General features: G+C 38.1%; 1 protein-coding gene across 10 annotated transcripts in view; it reads left to right on the top strand.

Annotated features, from left to right (window-relative positions):
• The window catches only part of STAC (SH3 and cysteine rich domain), a 158,260-nt gene that overhangs the window by 385 nt on the left and 138,761 nt on the right, over window positions 1-19,114 (top strand). The gene's annotated exons all lie outside the window — the stretch shown is intronic.

The following is a 19,114-nucleotide window of genomic DNA, read 5'->3' as shown; positions in this document are numbered from 1 at the left end:
AAAAATGTGCAATACCATTAGTTAACATTTAAATTACAAAAATAAACTCAGCAGCTGTATTCTTTATATTGGGAAACAGAATATATTGGCAGTGATTAGGGAAACATCTTAATATGTACGTTGTCATTACAGACTGTCTCCTTAATTTTTAAGATCTGGGATGGCTCTGTTGAAGACTCTTATCTTTTGGTTATTAGTATGACTGGCACAAGCTTAGGAAATCACTAAATAATAATCCAGGTGCTTGATGCTATTGTAGTCTTTTTTTCTGTCTGAAAAACCTTTTCCTCTGTTTTTCGTGTGTAATCAAGAAGGCTTAAAGCTCTTTTTCTTTCTTCTGGGGAGGTGCCTTTAATAGTTTTAATAGTTTGTATATTATATCCTCCTATTTATTTCCTGACAGTAATGGTGGTTTGAAATGACTTTGAAACTGCTGAATATCACAATCCTGTCTCAGTGTTCTTCACCTGCTAGAGACCACTTCTTTTTAACACTGCCACTGATTCTAAGAGATTTCTAAGGATAGTGTCAATTGCAGTATGCATAGTCATATTTATTGAAACAATAAGCTGATAATTCTTGTAAAACTGAGGCAAGTCATGTGCAATACATCATACTTAAAAAAAATAAGCAGAAATTTTCTTTCAAACTTCACTCTTGATGTGACTTTAGTCTAAAACACAGTGGTATACTGCTTCTTAGTGCATTGTTACAGCTATGAAACCTCGTTATATATTAGCTGTGCTTGAGAGATGCATTCCTTCAGTTTGTGAGCCCTCAAGCAGAAGGGAGAGGAATCTCCTTTTTCCTCTTTACTTCTTTGTGGCATGCAAACCACAGACTGCCTCTAGTCTCATGCTGCTGTCTATACTGTCTGCTCTGCTTTGGCCAGTAGCATTACCTGACCACTGTGCACAACATGGAAATATAACATGCCGTGTTTCTGAAGGAAGAACTGACAGTTGTTTTTTTTTTTCCTACATCTACTGTACTGTGATGAATAACTGGGAGTTGTTGTGTACTATGATGTAATTAAAAACCTGCTTTACAAATACATTTATAAAACAGAAGGACCAGAAATATAACTAAACTATTTGCAACATAAAATGTCTTTGTTGAATTTGTGGAGTTGTGTCTCATATAGTGGGTTTGTTACACATGAAAACTGAGTATTGAGACCATTGTTTCTTCCCATCCCTCCTACTGTTAATTAATCGTTCATCTTTTACATGAGTCCTATCCTAAACAATGACTTTGCCACTTCCTTTTCTTTCATGCTCTTGATTATTTCGGTTCTAAGTAACTACAATAATCCAGAGACTTCAGCAACTAAAATGATGACAATAATGCAATTGTAGACATGGGAATGTCCTGGAATGTGAGAAGAGGAATTTCATATTATTGCCCTATTTTGTCTTGTCTCAGGTAAATTCCCTGTCCTTTATTTCTATTTTGCATTGAAACATACATAGGTAAGATGCCTCAACATCTGAGCGATCCTGATCTCAAAAATCTGACAACTCAATACAGGATTTTTCCTTGCAGAAATACCTGTCAGAAACCCCTTTGTGTGAGGATGAGAACTGTAAAGTAAAATTCACTGCACAGTGATTTTTTTTAAATGATCTTATAAGTTTAAATGCTCTAATCCTCTTATCTTGATTTTTAGAAAAGAACTTAAGCCTGCATTTTTCTTTTATAAGTCATGGGGAGAACAGGGCTGTAGGGCTGTTGTGAATCTGGAAAGAGTGGAGTGAAGCTTTGGTTGTTTGTGCTTGGGCAACAAGCCTGTTGAAATCCTAAACCAAATGGGTCTCCAGAGGTCTGTAACAGTAGTTAGTCCCAGGACTACTTCTTGTGCTGTGACAATGTGGCTTGGATCGTTCTCTCCCCAAGTTAATGCAGAAATGAGGATGAATTTCTTAGGCAAAGCAGTGGCAATTCATGTTTTTCATGTGGGTCCTTCCCTGGCTATATTGGCCAAGGGGTGGTGATCTTCATATAAGCAAGGCTCCTGTATTGTGGGGTATTTGCTGCTATTTTGTGTAAGACCAACAACAGCCACAGTAAAGGACACGTACTGCTCTGGGAGCCTGAAGTGTATAACCACTTGCAAGCATGTTTCATAGCTGTGTTAATTCTCCAAGGTGATCTAGAGAGCGCTCCTGGTGAGATGGGCAGCCTGTGACAATGACCACAAACATGAGAGTCTTCCCTATCCCCGTCTCCTCTCTAGCTACTTCTACGAGCAAACCCAACGCATTTTGAGTAGCCATGGAGGGGGGGATCAGAGTGAGGATATGGCCCTACCTCCAGCACACTGAGCACCAAGTGGGTCCAGCAGGAGGGTGGCGTGCCCTGTTCTCTCTGGCTGCCATGATCGCACCATGGATGGCTGCATGCTGTTTATTCGGGGAGACTTAGGAGGACTTCAGGTCCTTGGCTCACATCTGACTTCACCCATGCCTGGATCTACAGTGGACTGAGATGTGGGTACACACCAGCCCCTTTCCATTGCAAGGTATTTCTTTTCTGACGTAGATAGTTTGGTACATCAGCTAGGAGGGAGGAATAGCAAACTCAAAACACCCCAGGCTTGTGTAGGGAGCACCTGAGCAAGCCTTATGCTTCTTTACATGGGGAAGAAATCTCCAGAAACCTGGCACTGTGGCTGTTTTTTCTGTCTCTGAAAGCTGACAGCAGTGCTGGCACTTGGAAGAGATGCTGTCAGACCCCCCGGAAGGAGCAAACAGATGTGAAGTAACATTTTCCAAGTTACTTTGGAGTCCAAATGACACAGAATTACCTTCTGAAGTCACTTTTGAAACTGTTCCCTCATAGTTCTGGTAATAGGACTCCTGCCTGCATCTTTATTTTGGAAACACTGCCTGCTAGTGCCAATTCATGAGGTTGTGTCACAGTGCTGTGTCTGCTTCATCTCTTGTCTCTAGGGTCTGTGATCCATGTGCAGCCGGTGTCAGTAGCTGAAACTCCAGGCTTGGCCCCTTTTTATTTATTTGCGAAGTCAGTCTGAAGTTTATTGTTGCCTTTTGGATGTGCTACAGCTCCTTAACCATAAGTGTGCTGATAGAAAGCTTGCAGCCCCAGAAAAGTATTGTGTTGTGAATGCTTTGATAGCTGCTGATGTTCCCACATTTATATGGGATGGTTGGTGGGTTGTTTTTTCTCCTTTTTTCTTTTTTTTTTCTTTTTTTTTTTCTTTTTCCAAGTCCTCTTTCTCACATGGCCTTCTTGTGGATGGCTCTTTAAATTTAGACAAGGAAGAAAGCTTCTGGTTCAAAGTGACTGTTCTTTAAGTGCATGCTCTTTATTGCATCTCCTGTTCTTCTTTCTGCTGTATATTTTTAACTTCTCTTCATGTAAGCCTTTCTCTTTTATTCATGAAAGTTCAGACTATAAAGTTTGAATCCAGCAGGAGAAGTCAAGTTGTGTAAGTGGCTGTTCCCATGATATTCTCACCCTGTGTTAAACCACCAATGTCACAAGTATTTCGAAAGTTCACGTTCTTTCCAGTCAGCTTGTATATCTAGGAAATTATAGAAAATTAAAAAGCTTAATTTCACAGATGAACAACCTAAAATTTATTGTTTGTGGTGTTTGGTAACCATTCTTAGTTAAGAGGCAGAGGACAACTTCTTTGATTATCTACATTGAGCTCCTTGGTTTTGTTCAGCAACAGCCTCTGCACAATACAACAACTATTTCCAACTGGATGTGGTGAGAATACCCAAAAGGTACTGTTTGTATTTCCATCATTTGTCATAAGTAGTAATAATAATAATGTATAATTGTTATACATAAGTAATTATAGGTAACGCAACAATTGAGTGATAGAGGATTCCAAAAGTAGATGAACAACCCACTACTTAGCAATTTTCTGAGTTATTCTGCATAGGTATCTGCAGCTTGGCTGTTAAATAAAAGCCTGTCTATTTTGAATGTATTTTGCATTGAAGAACTGATGCGGTCCCATAGCCTAGCAGCCAGTTCCTTTTTCTTCTCTTAAGAAATTCTGGAAGTTGTTGCCTTTTTTCCCCCCAAAAAAGTATCCATTTGATTAGTACGTTATCCTATGATACCGCTGTTTGCTTCTCATTGTGAGAATATACCTTCAGGAAACAGCAGACCCTGGGCCCTAAAAACATGAAAGTTTTATGATTTCCTATTTCCTCATAGAACTGTAAGGTCCCAAGCACTTGTGATCTCAGTTTCTGATAGGAGTTTGTCCTCTGTTTTCTATTGAATGAGATTGTCAGCAGGTAACGATCTGTGCTTCACTTGTGCCATTTTGAAACATAAGCATGCTTCATTTGTGTGAATAATCCTGTATGTGGATGATAACTGTTTAAATCATGCTGGGCAGACGGAGGCCCAATGGGTGTGTGACATCTAGTGAGAATGAGTAATAAATCCAGTGACTTTTCAAACCATCCTATCTATTGTTAGAGGTAGCTGAACACAGTGAATAGAATTGCTTGCACTCTGCAAAAAGGTCTTGTACATTTTTTTTCCCTTCAGGGCCAGTTTTTCCTGTGATACTGACATGGCCTCCTTTGCTTGACTTGGCCTCTGTTTTTGGCATACATGACAGCCTTAACAGTTTCCTCAATATTTCTGTTAATCTGAGGACTCATAAAACATACTTGGTCCTTTTCTTAGGTCTATAAATAACCTCTCTATCTTTTGTAACATGTTCCTCTGTAACATCTAAGGAGTTAACATTCCTCTGGCATTAAACAAAATCCTATCTAGTCCCTAGGATGGCCTTTTACATTGATAAAGCTGCTGAGGCATTTGCTTTCCTGACCACCTTGCGCTTACAGAAGGAATTAAATTCCTTAGACTTTGCTTCTCAGTAGAGACTCTGGCAGTCTTAACTCACATACTCTTTGAGACCAGATGTTTGTTTGTTGGTTTCTTTTAATGCAGCAAATGTGTATTGATCATACTTACTGAATGCTCCAGAGAGCATGCAATCACCAAAACTCCTTCAGTTTGGGTTTTCCTGTTATGTTTGCAACTGAAAATGCAATCCCTTTGTTCTCAAGGGTGGGGGAGGGTTTGCTATGCCATTGTATCTCTGAGTGCTTTCATATATCTGGTGGGGCACTTAACTGCTTGTCCTCCCCTTAAGGATATTCAAGTTCGTTTGACTCCAGGTCTCTGACATTCTTCAACAATCACTTGGAGCCAAGCTGCCTGGAAGAACTTGGGTTCCTGGGGTGCCTGACTATCCAGTACCATGTGGCATAAATCACTGCATAGCAAAATATCCATTTACAAACTGTTTTCATCCTGGAGATTCGTAGTTGCCCATATACATGACTTCTTTTTCTGAATATTATATATTTTAGCTAATATTTCTGCTGTCAAAACCTCAGAGAATTCTCTATGCCTTTGTGGAAATGAGGTCAGTCAGCCTTGCAGATAAGAAATCTATTTGTATTCCGCAGTTCAGGCAAAGTGAGGCTTAAGTGTCAATAGAGACACTAGAAGAGAATGAGCCCCTGCACAGTTTTTTTTTTTTCTTTTTCTGTTTTTCCTTTTTGGTTTATTCAAAGGACATTCTTAAGTGCCTGTGTTTTAAGTGTTACTTCAGCTTTCCTCATGCTTGTACTGGCAGCACTCTGTGCCCTCTCTATTATGAAGACATAGTAGTTTGCTGTGGCTTTGTTAAAGTCTGGAAGATTTGAGCATGTATTTCAGTACTTGCTCTTGACATATTTAATGTTCACATAAGTCAGTCATGTCAGCTCGTCTCCAGAAAAAAAAAATGTGAAAAATATTGGGCGGAAAAAAAGACTTTTTTTTTTTTGTCAACAACAAGAAAAGGGTCTTGATTATGGTAGATAGTGCAAAAGATTTTTGTCTCTAGGGATTTGAAACACATAGATAAGCAGTAATTGCAGAACACTATGTTTTGGTAAAAATCTGAAGGATCATTTTCCATGTTCTCAATACAGTAAAATGTAATGCACCACAATTATAATTTCCGAGAGTTTCCCAGTCCATATTTTGCTTTGTTGAAGATGAAAGATGTTGAAGATGTGGACTAGTTATCTTCGTCATCACCACCGCTACCCCAAAGCCTCCCCCCAGCACAAACCCAAGATTTAGTGTCAGGAAGCAAATCTGCCTTAGGCTAGACTAATGGTTTGGCTTTTCTCTTTGCCTTGTAGTGGGGGACAGGAGATGGAGGATCATGATTCACGTTCTGGGGGCAATGGAGATGTTGATGACCAGTTTTCTTGCTATGGCAAGGCCTTGTGAGGCCATCTTTGATCTCTTTGGTTTTCTGCATATGGCATTTTATTTTTATTTTTATTTTTATTATTTTATTTTATTTTTTTAACCAGAAGAGGAACATATAATAGAAGGGTGTTTGGGGGGCAATGGTATGAGGGAGGCACTCTGACTCTTTTAGAGTTAGAGTAAATACTGCTTCTGTGTTTTGACTGTAACAGCAGTGACCCATCTGTCCTTCCTAGCACTGCTCTCCAAAACGAGTAGTGGTTTGCATCAAACATGTGAAATCCTCAGCCCACAGCTATGTCTAAACAGAGCATTCTACAAGCCAGAGACCCTGGTGTTTACTATGTTACAAGGAAGTCTTTGGGTACTTTGAGGATAGATTATGAAAAAAAGTAAATGAATAGTTCTGGGATGGAATTATAGGAACTATCATAGGAAAAGTCAGTTAGGTTATCTGCAAATAGTTCCCTCCTCCCTAGTGTGACTTTGCTGCCTAGTTATATATCATTTAATAAGAATGTGTTTATTCTGTCTCATTAATGAGGCATGCCCTAATAAATTATTCACTATCTTTTGTGCAGCCATAGCTTATAGCATCAAGAAATAAAATATTTCTTCTGTTTTATAAGGAAAATATTTTTTTTTCCCAAGATTTTTAAGGACAATTTATCACTATTGTTATCATTTGTGATATTTGCAGTATTTACTTGAATCTGTGTTTGATTTCACTGGAGGCTCTAATTTCTCATTGTGAGTGAAAATGTTAACAGTCAAAAAAATGAAAAAGTAAGAGGTTGAAAAAAAACAAAACAAAAAAAACAACTCATTGTGGCCTGTCATTGCTGACATGATGTGGGAAGAAGGTCATCAAAATGCTGGAAAAGCCTGAGTCACAGCTGATTAGGAAAAGGTTTATGGCAGGGACTCGACACATCCTGCAAGCAAAATAACTGTGAATTCCTAGAAGTTCTGATTTTGTGAGTTTGAGATGCACCTTTCACAGTGGTCAGCATTGCCATCAACTCAGTGCTCACAGGAGATGAATACTCTGCATTGAAGTCGTGTACAGAAGACTGGAGATGAGTATGTCAGGGAAACTAGTGGAAATATCTGATCCCATGAGGTATCTCAAGACGGTAGTCAGTAAATTATTTTAAGAGGAATGCGTTCAAAAGTTTAAATTCTACTGTGTAAAATAGTGAAGTAATATTCTTGGCAGGAGGCTATGAAATTTGTCATAGTTCAAATGGTTTGATCTTGATATTTATAAACCTGGCTGCTTTTTTCCTCTTAAGAATGCCTTTTGTTATGAAATACTTTGGCTATATAATAGTTATTGTTTATTTTTGATTTTATGTAGCGTTCCCTTTCTGTATTCTGCCAGTAATAAGCAAAGATGTCTAGCTGACTTGGTGTTTAAAACAACATATAGGTCTGATAGTCTGCTGTCCCTGTCTCCCCACCACCACTAGCCCAGCTTGAGTAGGCCTATTTATTAGATTTTATCTTTAATGGAAATCTTTCCATCTTTCTTCCCTTTATCTTTACATTTTGTGCTGATTTTTGGAATAGGCTTGGCAAACTGTGTGCAATAGGCAGGGCAGGGGCAGAGTGCCTTCTTCGTGCTAGCAAGGAAGACTAGTGTTAGTGCTGATACTCGGTACTGGTTCAAATTCCATTTTTATAGGCTAACATCTTGCTTTGTTCTTGCTGCCACTTTGTGTTGAGGAGATGGTTTTGTTAAATTGCCTGCTGTGATACCCAGGTCTTCTTGAATGGTTTTGGAAGATAGATTAATCATATGTGAGCACACTAAATTGCTTTTTCCCAGTATTTTCCATCTGAGTCCTTCAAGGAGAAATTTATCTTCTATCTTGCTGTTCTGCAGAAGACTCCTTCCTGTTATTGGTATATGAAGCTGAGTAATTCTGTGCAGTTCACAGCTTTACCACCTTGTTATTCCTCCAGAAGTTTTAAAATTCTGGTACAGTCTAAGCTGTTGTTCTGTACTGGTGGCCTAAAAAAGTTTTGTTTATATAATTTCTTGTCCCATCAAGTGCATCGGCAAAGAATTAGGCCAAAATCTGAAACAAAAATAAATCGAGTAAACATCTGGGCTGAACTTATTTTAATCTCTGCTTTACAAGTTTTGGTTTAGTTTTCAAAATCAGTTTTCCAGAGAACAGGCTGGCAGGTCACTCTTTTTGTAAACAGGGTTGTCAAGCAAATTCCTCTCTGACACTGGCAGACAAAGCTGGACCACAATGCAGATAGCCAAAGACATATTGGCAGTACATGTTGTATAGGTGTATACAAGACACATGCTAAGTCACTGAAGAGGTGTACCAAATTTAATTTAAGTAGTGAAAGGTAGAAAAATCCTCAGACGTTGAGATCGTAATTTATCTGATGATATAATTTATGGGAAAGAAGAGAAGGTAACATAAAGCATGATTAAATATCAAAGAAAACCAGATGTATATCAGGCAATAAATTTAATGATAATGATGGTGAATTACTGAGATTTCAAACTATACTATCTTTCTTCTCAAGGAAATGCATATACTCATGTAAAAGGGGAGAAAATTTTAATTAATCATTTATCAAGCATTTGATGCTATTTCTAATGGTTGTAAGCAAAATATTACTTTTAAATGCTCTGTGTCTCATACTGTGGATAAGACTATACTGTACGTAGAGGTACTTCAAAATAGGAAAATTGGAAAATTACTCATTCCAAGTTATTATGACATTCAGACATTTATACAAACAATAAGTGCATTTTAACTAGTGCTTCTTATCACTTACTTCGGGTTTTCACATTAAAGACTGATCTTCTGAGAAATTATTTCTAATTGGGCTTCATTAAAAGTTTGAGATATAATACACTGCATAGAGCTATTAATTTGGCATAGCAAAGAAAGGAGTTGTTTAAGCTTCATCAACTTGTGTGAAACAAGCATGTGGCTGAATTATAAGGTCACACAACTTTAGTTGTCATTTCTTCTAGTATTCTGAAACGGGCTTGATACTATCCTGTTGCATGAGCTGTCTGCTTTGTGCTCTCTTGAGCCACCTTTTTTGCATATGCAGAGACTGTGGTGCAGTAGAACTGAAATTCACTTTTCCTGGCAGAAGTGAGATTTTATATTCCGTAATCAATGCAACACTTGGGTCAGAGGCACCTCTATATAGTGAATAACAAATATATGGCAAAGTAACAGATGGAAAAAGAAGAGGATAATCCAGTTAAGACAACAGGGTACTATTTGAGGGGTAAGACTTGACCACCTTGTGGTTGTTTTTCTGTTTGTTTGTTTGTTTTTTGAAGTCTTGCCTAGAAGATCTAGAAAATATGGCATTTCACACTGTTGTGTGACCACACGCCACTGTGCCATTTATCTTTTTGTTCTGGGCTACGGTTGCAATGTCATGTTGAGGTCTCTGTGTCTCAAATCTTTACCATTGAAATACAGAACAATTTCTGAGGTGTGTAAAAGCCATTATTATTATTTCATATCTTATCTTTATATTGAGGACTAACACAAATTTGAAAGATACTTCAGGTGTGCATCCAGCCAGGAAGGTTAGGGAAATGCCTCATGGATGTGATAAAATGCTGGTCCCCAAGGCTGACCTCTACTTGTTAAAGTGTAAGCCATGATCTCAGATGGAGTGAGGAGAGGAAAAAAAAATCCAGAGAAATCCACAAATCCAAAAGATGTAATGCAAACTAAACAAAATGGTAAAAAGACGGCACATACCCTTAAATAGCTGGATTACTTTAGAGATGACTAAAGCCAGAACAGTTCCTATAGCTATCAGTAACTACAGTTAAAATAACTTCATAAGTCTTGTTCATTAGGGTATATTACTCCATCACTGTTTTGGTGTGACAGCAAAACTACAGTGAACTCCTATGAAATGAAGCTATTTATTGACAAAGGACCACATCTTCGAAAAAGTGGGAGATGAACATTTTTTTTGTTTCCCTTCTCAGATCTTTTCCTGTGCATCAGTTTAACATCAAGAGATTACTACTGAATAGATCAAAAACATGAGTTAAATGAACATCGATTGCCTTTAATCCGAGGAAAATACACACTTGAGAGGTGCCTGCTTTTCTTCCTTCTCTTAGAGCCTGTTCAAGCAACCTGTTGAGGGCCTATACACTGCCAGCCATTGAGAAGTGTGCCTTTTTTTTAACTTCAAACCCAAAGGAGAGTGTGCGCTGGGGACTGAGCCATGCATGAATAAAAGCCTGTGACACGCAGTGCTCAGCACAGAAGTGCAGAATGGTTCAGTGAGAATCTGAAGGCAATGGGTTATACAGGAGCCTGATCTGGCAGATTTCACTTCCATTAAAAGAAATTAATCCCCTGTTCAACAGACCCAAAATAGAAGCTCTTTTGCCTGCCTGGTAAATAGTCTCTTGCATATTTGCAACTCATTGGCTTTTTCTCGATACTTAATGGTGCAGCTGTTTTTCGCTCATGATAAATTGGAGTGGGGATCAGGAAAACATATCAATTTGGTAGCAATGGTGTGTCTAATAAGCTTGTTGTCTCTTGAGCTTCTCAGTCCTAATCTCCTATTAGTTCCAGGAATGCTTCTCTTCTTTCCTTCCTCTCTCTCTGTTCCTTATTAGTTAACGTACAGGTTTAGTAAAATGAATTTCCACATCAGCCATCTTCTATTGAAAAGCTCAGCTATCGTTGAGAATTTCATACCTTGTATCAGCCATTTTGAAATTGTGCAAACGGCAAATTACAAGAAGAAATCAAACTAGGGAGCAAATGGCTACAGTTTAAGCATATATTTTTGCTCCATTGCCCTTCACCTACAAGCTGCATATAGCCAAATTAATATTTTCCTTGTCTGTCACTTCCATGTAATGACTGAAAACCTTCTTTTTATGTCACGATTTATATGTACCCTGATTTAGCCACTGTGAAAACCAGGCAGGCACTAATGCTTAAACAGCTTTCTGGTTCTCTCTCAGCCTTCAGTGGTAATAATGAGTACAGTGGGGAAGTAGACATGAACGTAGTTTTAATCCTTTAATTTGAAGAGCTGGTGAAAAATTAGGATCTTAACTCGGAAGAAACATTGTTGATAGTTATGTATCAGGGCAGAACTCTACTGACTACCAGCTGTGAGTGAAAAGCTTCTTTGTTGAAGGCATGAGGTGTTAAACAGAGGGAGATTTGTTGGTCATAAACCAAGGGAAAACTAAACCCATACAGTATGTATGAAAATTGAATTAAAAGTTAGAATTCAAATGTGTTCTGTTTAGGGTTGTCTTGTGTGAAACCACTGCAAGAGAGCAGGGTCCACAAGAATAGCTCTGTCACTAAAACATTAGCAAGAAATCCCATGGTTGCCTTACGTTTGTAATACAGAAACTGCTGCACAGCCACAGCAGGTTCACTCTCAGTCCTGCACTTAATGAAAGCTACAATACAGTTGAGCAGTAAAAATCAGTTTGTTTTTTTTTAGAAAGATTGTCTTGAAATTTACATTGTCCATACTCATTTTTTCTTCAGATTATGTTGCTCTGCAAGTATTTAAATTGTATTTTTTTTTAAGTCAATATTTCTCTTACTCCATTTCTATTTTCCAGTCTGAACTGGAAATGCTTCTTGTGAGTAGTTTGCTGAATCAATGCTTAGAATTTGAGAATGAATTCTTTGCGAAAAAATAAACAGAAGTGTATGTTTCGATCCCAGATTTTTCCAGCATGCAACTTTAAAATGACATTAATAGTTCTTCTAATCACACCAGTCAAGAATTATTGAAAATGCTGTGACATTTTTGCTTTTTCTTTTGACATTCATTAGGCTAAATTGAGTGATAAATCTGTGGGTAGAGTTAGCAGACTAATTACTGTAACCTTTCACCTTAGAATTTGTTGTCGTGAAAAGGAAAAATTTTGCATGTTATAAATAGGGAGTTTGTTACAGTACTATGAAAGCCATTAAGCCACACTTACAGTCTGTTGTTTCTGAATAGACATAAAACCATTTACCATTTGCTACATGACATAGTGTTGAATCCTGAATGGAATTCACCATGACACAGTGTAGGCAGGATGACTAAGTTCCCATTTGTGTCACTGATGGATTGACTCTACACAACTCATGAGCAGAATGACTGAAAAAAAAAAGTCAAACCAGAAACAGTTAAAAGATCAGAGAAAGCACAGCCAGAAGCTGTGTTCAAGTGGGGGGAGAGACTTGGAGCCAATTATCAGAGAAGCTCTTACAGAATGAGCTGAAGAGCTAGGTAGTTGAACATATGCATATTGCAGTGGCTCTGTATTTTAATTAAGGATGAGATCTTTGTTATGTGACGAATATAAAGAGAGACTTCTCCAAGCATTCTGAGGACCCTTAGGACTCTCTCTGCTTAACAAAGAAAAGGGATGGTTTCAGTTTAAAAAACAAATAAAAAGGACACCCTGGTTCATCTGCAGATTCAACAGACTTTCAAAAATGCAAGAGGTGTGGAAGAGCCTTAGATGTGTAGTTTAAATTTTCTCTTTTTCCTCTCCGATAGCCATCTGCCCTTGTTTGTTTGAGAGGAGACAGAGATATCCACCAGGATTTAGCTGAACGCAGTCTAGAAAAGAGCAAAGAAGAGCTATGGTTCAGAGGGTTCCCTGGACTTTCTCTAGCAGGCACTTGTAATATTTACCATTGGTGTGAAAAGCGTTAGTTGCTTGTATGTTCCTAGATCAAAACGTTGAGTGTTTCACTGTTGATGAGCAGCCTTTTGAAATAACAAGGCTTTCAGAATGAAATTTTTATTTCTCTATTGAAAGGCTTATTTATTGATTGATTATTTATTGAAAATAAAGTTTCTTGTATCAGGAGAGAGAAGAAAAGCGAAAGCACAGCAGGTCTGTCCCTCCTCACTTGTTAATTACCCAGTGAGGAAGAACTTCACTCCCACCTTCTTCATCCCAAGCAGCCTTGTGCTGTGGACTTCACCAGGGCCATGTCACAGGCATTTGGATTTTTTTTCGTTCTTGACCTTGAAAAAAAAATTTAGAAACAAAGTCTCTGATGGACACAAGAAATATTTGGTTGTTTCAGGTTTGTGCCTTCATTAATTTTCTGGTGCCTATTTATGGCCTGGCAAGGGAATTCTCTTTCTCATTGCACACCAGCAGCTTACAGATAGACAATTTCCTTTGAAGAACAAGTACTAAATTTAGAATGTAAAGAGAAGACTGATATAAAGTGTGATAATGCACAGTGGGGGAGATAAATTTTTCTTCAAATGCTTAATTACATCTGCCTCACTAGCTATTAACATAGCTATTGTAGAACTAAAAAACCCTCCTACTGTAGACCCTAAACAAACTCTCTCATCAAAGATCCTAGTTTAATGGAAATGAGGAACTTTCACTAAAATATATTGTTTTTTATTATCTATTATTACTGCCCTGAGAAGATAAAAGATAATGTTGCCCAGACAGGCCATGGAAACTACATCCATGAAAACATTAAAAACCCAAATGGGCAAGGCCCTGGGCAACCTGCCATAGCTCACCTGCTTTGCATAGTTGGGGGTGGGGGGGGAGGTGGACCTCCAGAGGTCCACACCAGCCTCAGTTATTCTGTGATTTTATAATGATATTCACTACTTTGCCAGTTGCGCAGGATGAAGGGTAGCCACCGGGTGGCTTTGAAAATCCTGTGTTCTAGATTTAACCAATAGAGGTGATGCCAGCCTACTTTACGTACCAGCAGATCCTTATATCTGAAAACTCATGTAATTTGCTGTAATAAAATGGCTGGTCTAAATGCATTTGCAGCTCTAAAAATAACATTTTGTTTCAAAATTAGCATATTTTCAACTAAGGCTCTCCTGTCTTTTACAAAACAAGAAACATGCACATTAACTACTAATTGTTCTGTCATGGAAAAATATATAAATTAAATCGACAAATGTAAGAAATGAGCTCTCTGTAAGCATGAGAGCTGCACGTAGGAAAGCTGTGAAACAGAGCAAGAAGATTGAAATTAAGTTTAACAAAAACTTGGTATTGGAGAACTGGGAGGCAGGAATGAATCGGGCAAGGTATGCCCATCAAGGCATGGTACTAAATTTTATTTTTTTAACACAGATCATTGTGTTGGTTATCTTTCAAAATCTTGGTGTTCTGAAGGCATCCTGCTGAGAAATCATCTGTGTCACTGTCAGAATGTTCAAATACCCAGATGCTACTTGGAAAATACAAAATGATGTGCTGTGCATGCATGGAGAGTATGTTTTGTCAGCCTCACCTGCTGTCCAAAGATGACACTGAATTTATTGTGAGCTGAGTCCTGTGTTCATTCTACTGAAAATATGATTTTATATTCTGATCACTTTTCTTAAGCTAGAGAAAACCACTTTGGGTAACCCTGTGCGATGTAGGTACTACTCTGTGCTGGGGAGGAAGCTCTATCAGCCTATCTAGATGAGCCCTGTGGGAGCAATGGTCTGTGCAGACCGCAAGACCTTCAGGAGGTACTGGTTCTCCAGGTTGGACAGCCAGTTCCATTCCCTCTCTCCAGACACGTAGAGGATACAGCGAGGATACTGGTAATTCACTAAGCCAAGATGTCACTTCTTGCTATGCCTTGAAACTTCCAGTTTGCATCTCATACACGAATGCTCACAAGGCCAAAACTTGAGTTTCTAAATGAATTCTGTTTGCGGTAGGACATAAGAAAAATAACCTACTAATAAAACATATTATACATCTTATCCGGAAAAATGGAACCCAGTAAAGAATAGTGACTACAAAAGACTTTTGGAAGTTAGAAGGGGAAAGGAAACTTTGAGAAGAAAATGATAATCCATTAATTAATTGGTATCTTTATGCTTGGTCCTGGCGGTTACTTGAGCAAAAAGAAACACAGGCCTGATTTTCATTTATTCATTAATCTAACTTTTTGCTTAACACTCTACAGAGTTTGAGACGATGTCTGTTAATGGTTATTCAACCTGTGACCGTTACTGTGGGTCATTCTGGATACTTTTTGTCAGTTTGTTTTTTTGTTTTTCTGAGATGTTGCATGCCTCTGAAAAAATAAAACTTCAGTGTTTAAAATCAAGCATTTAAAACTGGAAATTATCAAGACTGCAGATGCTTCTTTGACTGCATAGAACTTCCCAGCTTGTTGCAAATTATTTGCTCATTTGTAGTACTGAGAGTAACCTTCATTATCTCTTTTGATGCAAATACGTTAGAAACAGGTGCTAACATCATCAAAAAACTTCTCTCTGAAAGGTTAAGCTGATTCCTAACTAAGAAATCTCATTAACCAAGAGCTGTCATTCTAGCTCCAAAGCTCACACCTGTAGTAGCGGAAATTGCCAAGCGGCACATAGACTTGTAGACATTAATCACCTTTCAGCTAAATACCTTCTTTCCAATAAATTCTGGCATTGCTATCTCCTCTCTTTTGCTAAGCATTTTTATTTTAATATTTGCTCTCAGCCTAATTTATTGGCTAATTTAACTTCAATATATTTGGACTGAAGCTTAATTTGGATTCTGAAATTTGATCTACCTGTGCAAATAGTTATTTTTTCCCTAGCTAAACTGGGAGGGGTGTGTGTGTGTAGTGGGGAGAATTCCATTAAAAGATAAACAAATTAAATTGTGTAATGGTATAGGAAGATGCAAATGACCCTTACTGCAATGTTTCAACTAAACCACTTCAACATCAAAAGGTGTTCTTGAATTCTGGTTGGGCAATACGTCACCCTATTGCGTACATCAAAACCCTGTGCGCATGTTTTACAGGAGTTTGGATCTGAATGTTTGGTTGCGAATGTTGTTTTCCCTAGCTCAATCTTTAATACTCTTACCACTAAATCTCTAACAGTTTCACCTTCCTCATTTAACACTTACGATATTCAAAAAATAGTACACTGACCACCTTTCATTATCTTATAAGAGGTATGTTTAGAGGTAGTGTTAAGAAGACAGAAAAGCTAAGGACTAGTCATAGATAGGTGGGTGGATGGGCAGCTAGCCAGCCTAATCAGGCTGAGGTCATAGGTACAAGATACTGCCTTCCTCCAGTGATTTCCCACTATGCTCCCCATGCTGAAAAACTTTTTAAAATAGACATCATTGTAGCACTAGGCTCTGAACTCCTAGTGTCCAGCTTTAAATGTGTTTGTTATCATGTTAAACATCTATAAGCAATCTTTCTAGGGATGAAATCTATGCACTGGAATAGTTAATGAAGTGTTGTTATGTGCATGGATATACACACACACACATAGGTATGTATAATTATTTGTATGTCTTTTATAAATAAAAGTGGTCCTACTAGGCTGTCCTAGGTTTTACTCTCTAATTTGAACTGAATATGTCAATAGGTACACACTATCTTTTGAGGTTGCTTACTGAAGAAGGGAACTTTTTTTTTTTTGCTAGTACACTATGATCAGGCTCTAGGCAGGGAAACCTTTCCTTTTTATACTCAGTGCCTGACTGAGATCCCTGTGTTAGCCTATCATTTTTGTCAGCATCAACCTAATGCATGTTTGAATTATTTGTGCTTTAGAAACCCTATACAAAATTAATAAGGTACTTTGGTTTCCTTTAGCTGTAGATGCTTTTGCATCAAAGCAGCCCTGCTCTGAAATAGATTTATTTTTTTCTGAAGAGGAATGTAAAAGACAATTAGAGTATCAATGGGAGACGGGTAATTCTTGTTTGTTCTTTAGAAATGCATCCTAAAAATCCTCCACTTTCAAATCCACTTTTCTTAGTTTTCAACATTCCAGATGACCAGCCTGATCTGAACGTGACCTTCAAAGTGAATCATCATAGAACAGTTGTTGTACTTTTAATGCTGCTGCTGAAAATACTCCTGATATTGCTTTAAGTAGTACTTGATTATTTATCTGCACACAAAGGTTGTACATTTCAAAATGGGCTGGTGTCTCTCTAAGTAGTACTGTGCCAAGCCCTACCAACAATTTATCTGTCTTCCAGGTAAGAAGGCTGGGCTGGATAATCTGTTAAGGCAGGAACAGCTAAGGCCGGAATTACTTGTGAGGGAAGCAGAGGTCAAGTGAAGATTGGAAGCTTTGTTTGGGTTTTATTTTCCTTCCCTTTTTAAAGGCAAATCATGAGAAAGCAAAGAGCTTAGAGGACTTGAAGGTGCATGAGGTTAAAGAGAAGTAGGAGAGAAGTTCCCCTTTCCAGGAGGTGCAGGGACTCCTGCTGGCACCTAATGTTCACTTAGCAAAGAGTGGGAGATTTCATCTTTCACCTAAAATACTATTTTATGGTATTAAATAAAACGCCGGTAAGAAAGACTGGAAGAAGTTATTATTTGTGGTGTCTAACTAGGGCAATCTGAAGAGCATCAGAGTCTAGCCATGTCTTGAAAACGTCAGATACTGCTGCTCAAAGAAACTTCAGTTTGGAAAAAGGTTGTGGGGAATGTAAAGGAGATAAACACAAATACAATTGATGGTAGTAGGAGGGCTGCTTATGAAGTTAGGTAGACAGCTGTATTACCTATTATGGGACAAAGTAGGTATATATATACATATATGTATACATATAAATATATACATTTTTATAAGTATATATATATGTATACTTATAGATCCTCTAAGAAAATCTTGTCCTGAACTCCCGCTGCCAAGATGCATCTAAAGCAACATGATTAACAGAACAAGCAGACCTCAATGGATTCTGGTAGAATGGTAGATATTTCACTGCTCTAAACATTGATATTTTTTTCAAGCTTAAGGAAGAACTGGTCCACATGTAATGCAATGTGGTAGTTAGTGACTCTGTGTATTTTTAGGTCTTTTTCTTATGCTTTGCTGGTTTTATCTCCCTTGATCCTGATCCAAGGCCTGTGTAAGTAAAAGGAAAGCCTCCCTTATGTTAAAAGATGTCTTGCATGGAACTGTTGTTGCTTCTGTAGCTCCTTCTGCTTCCTGCTCCCCCACAAAAGTGTCACTGAAAATTAAGGGTTTTCCCTGCTGGGTCATTAGGAGAGAGCTGTTCAGGGATACTTGCAGGCCTTGCCTATGGGTGGGCTTCACCTAGAGCATCAGTTTGTAATGTGGCTGCCTGGAGCCAGGACATCAAAATGAAGTGACAGAAGAGGCTGATATTTTTGCCTTACATCAAGTTGTAAGTAACACAAACTTATAGCAAATTAAGTTTCTGTTACTGCAGACAGAATAAATAATTTGGGTTATAGGAGCTGGTGATGATGCACAAATATCTGCACATCCAGCTCAGCAATTCAGTGACTGATACCACTGTGCCTTACTTCCATGTGTTAAAGCAAATAGAAACCTGAGTCTCAGCAACTGTAAATGGATAAAGGCATAGATACCACCATATATAGAGCAACAGAGTACGAGAGTGAGGGTTAGTTACAGAGAGTCTACATTAAAAGCTCTGTTGAGCTGGTGAAAACTTCAGAAGATAATTAGCAGTAGTTCCTCCATAATTGTAATTGTTGGGTGAAGGTAGAAATAACATCATTAAGGGTATTACAGACCACCTGTATGGGCATGTTACCTTGTAAACCTGGCAGCATTCAAAGATTTCTTATACTGCTAGGACAATAATCATTAGAGATCTTTAATGCTTCTGATTCATGGAAGCTTAATGCAGTTCCTATAAAGAGACCTTGAAGAGGATGGTTTGCCTCATATCAACAATTTCTCAGTTTCACGATCCATACAAATGATTTTATGCCTTGAAACCCCTGAGTCTGTAACAGGATAATTTAACTTTTCTCTTCTGTGTGTGTGTTTGTGTGTGCATGCATATCTGATATCTTATCTGATC

Source organism: Anser cygnoides, chromosome 2, assembly GCF_040182565.1.
Source record: "Anser cygnoides isolate HZ-2024a breed goose chromosome 2, Taihu_goose_T2T_genome, whole genome shotgun sequence".
Taxonomy (NCBI): Eukaryota; Metazoa; Chordata; class Aves; order Anseriformes; family Anatidae; genus Anser; species Anser cygnoides.
The sequence above is the reverse complement of the archived record's forward strand: the minus strand, read 5'-3'. Positions and strand labels throughout refer to the sequence as shown.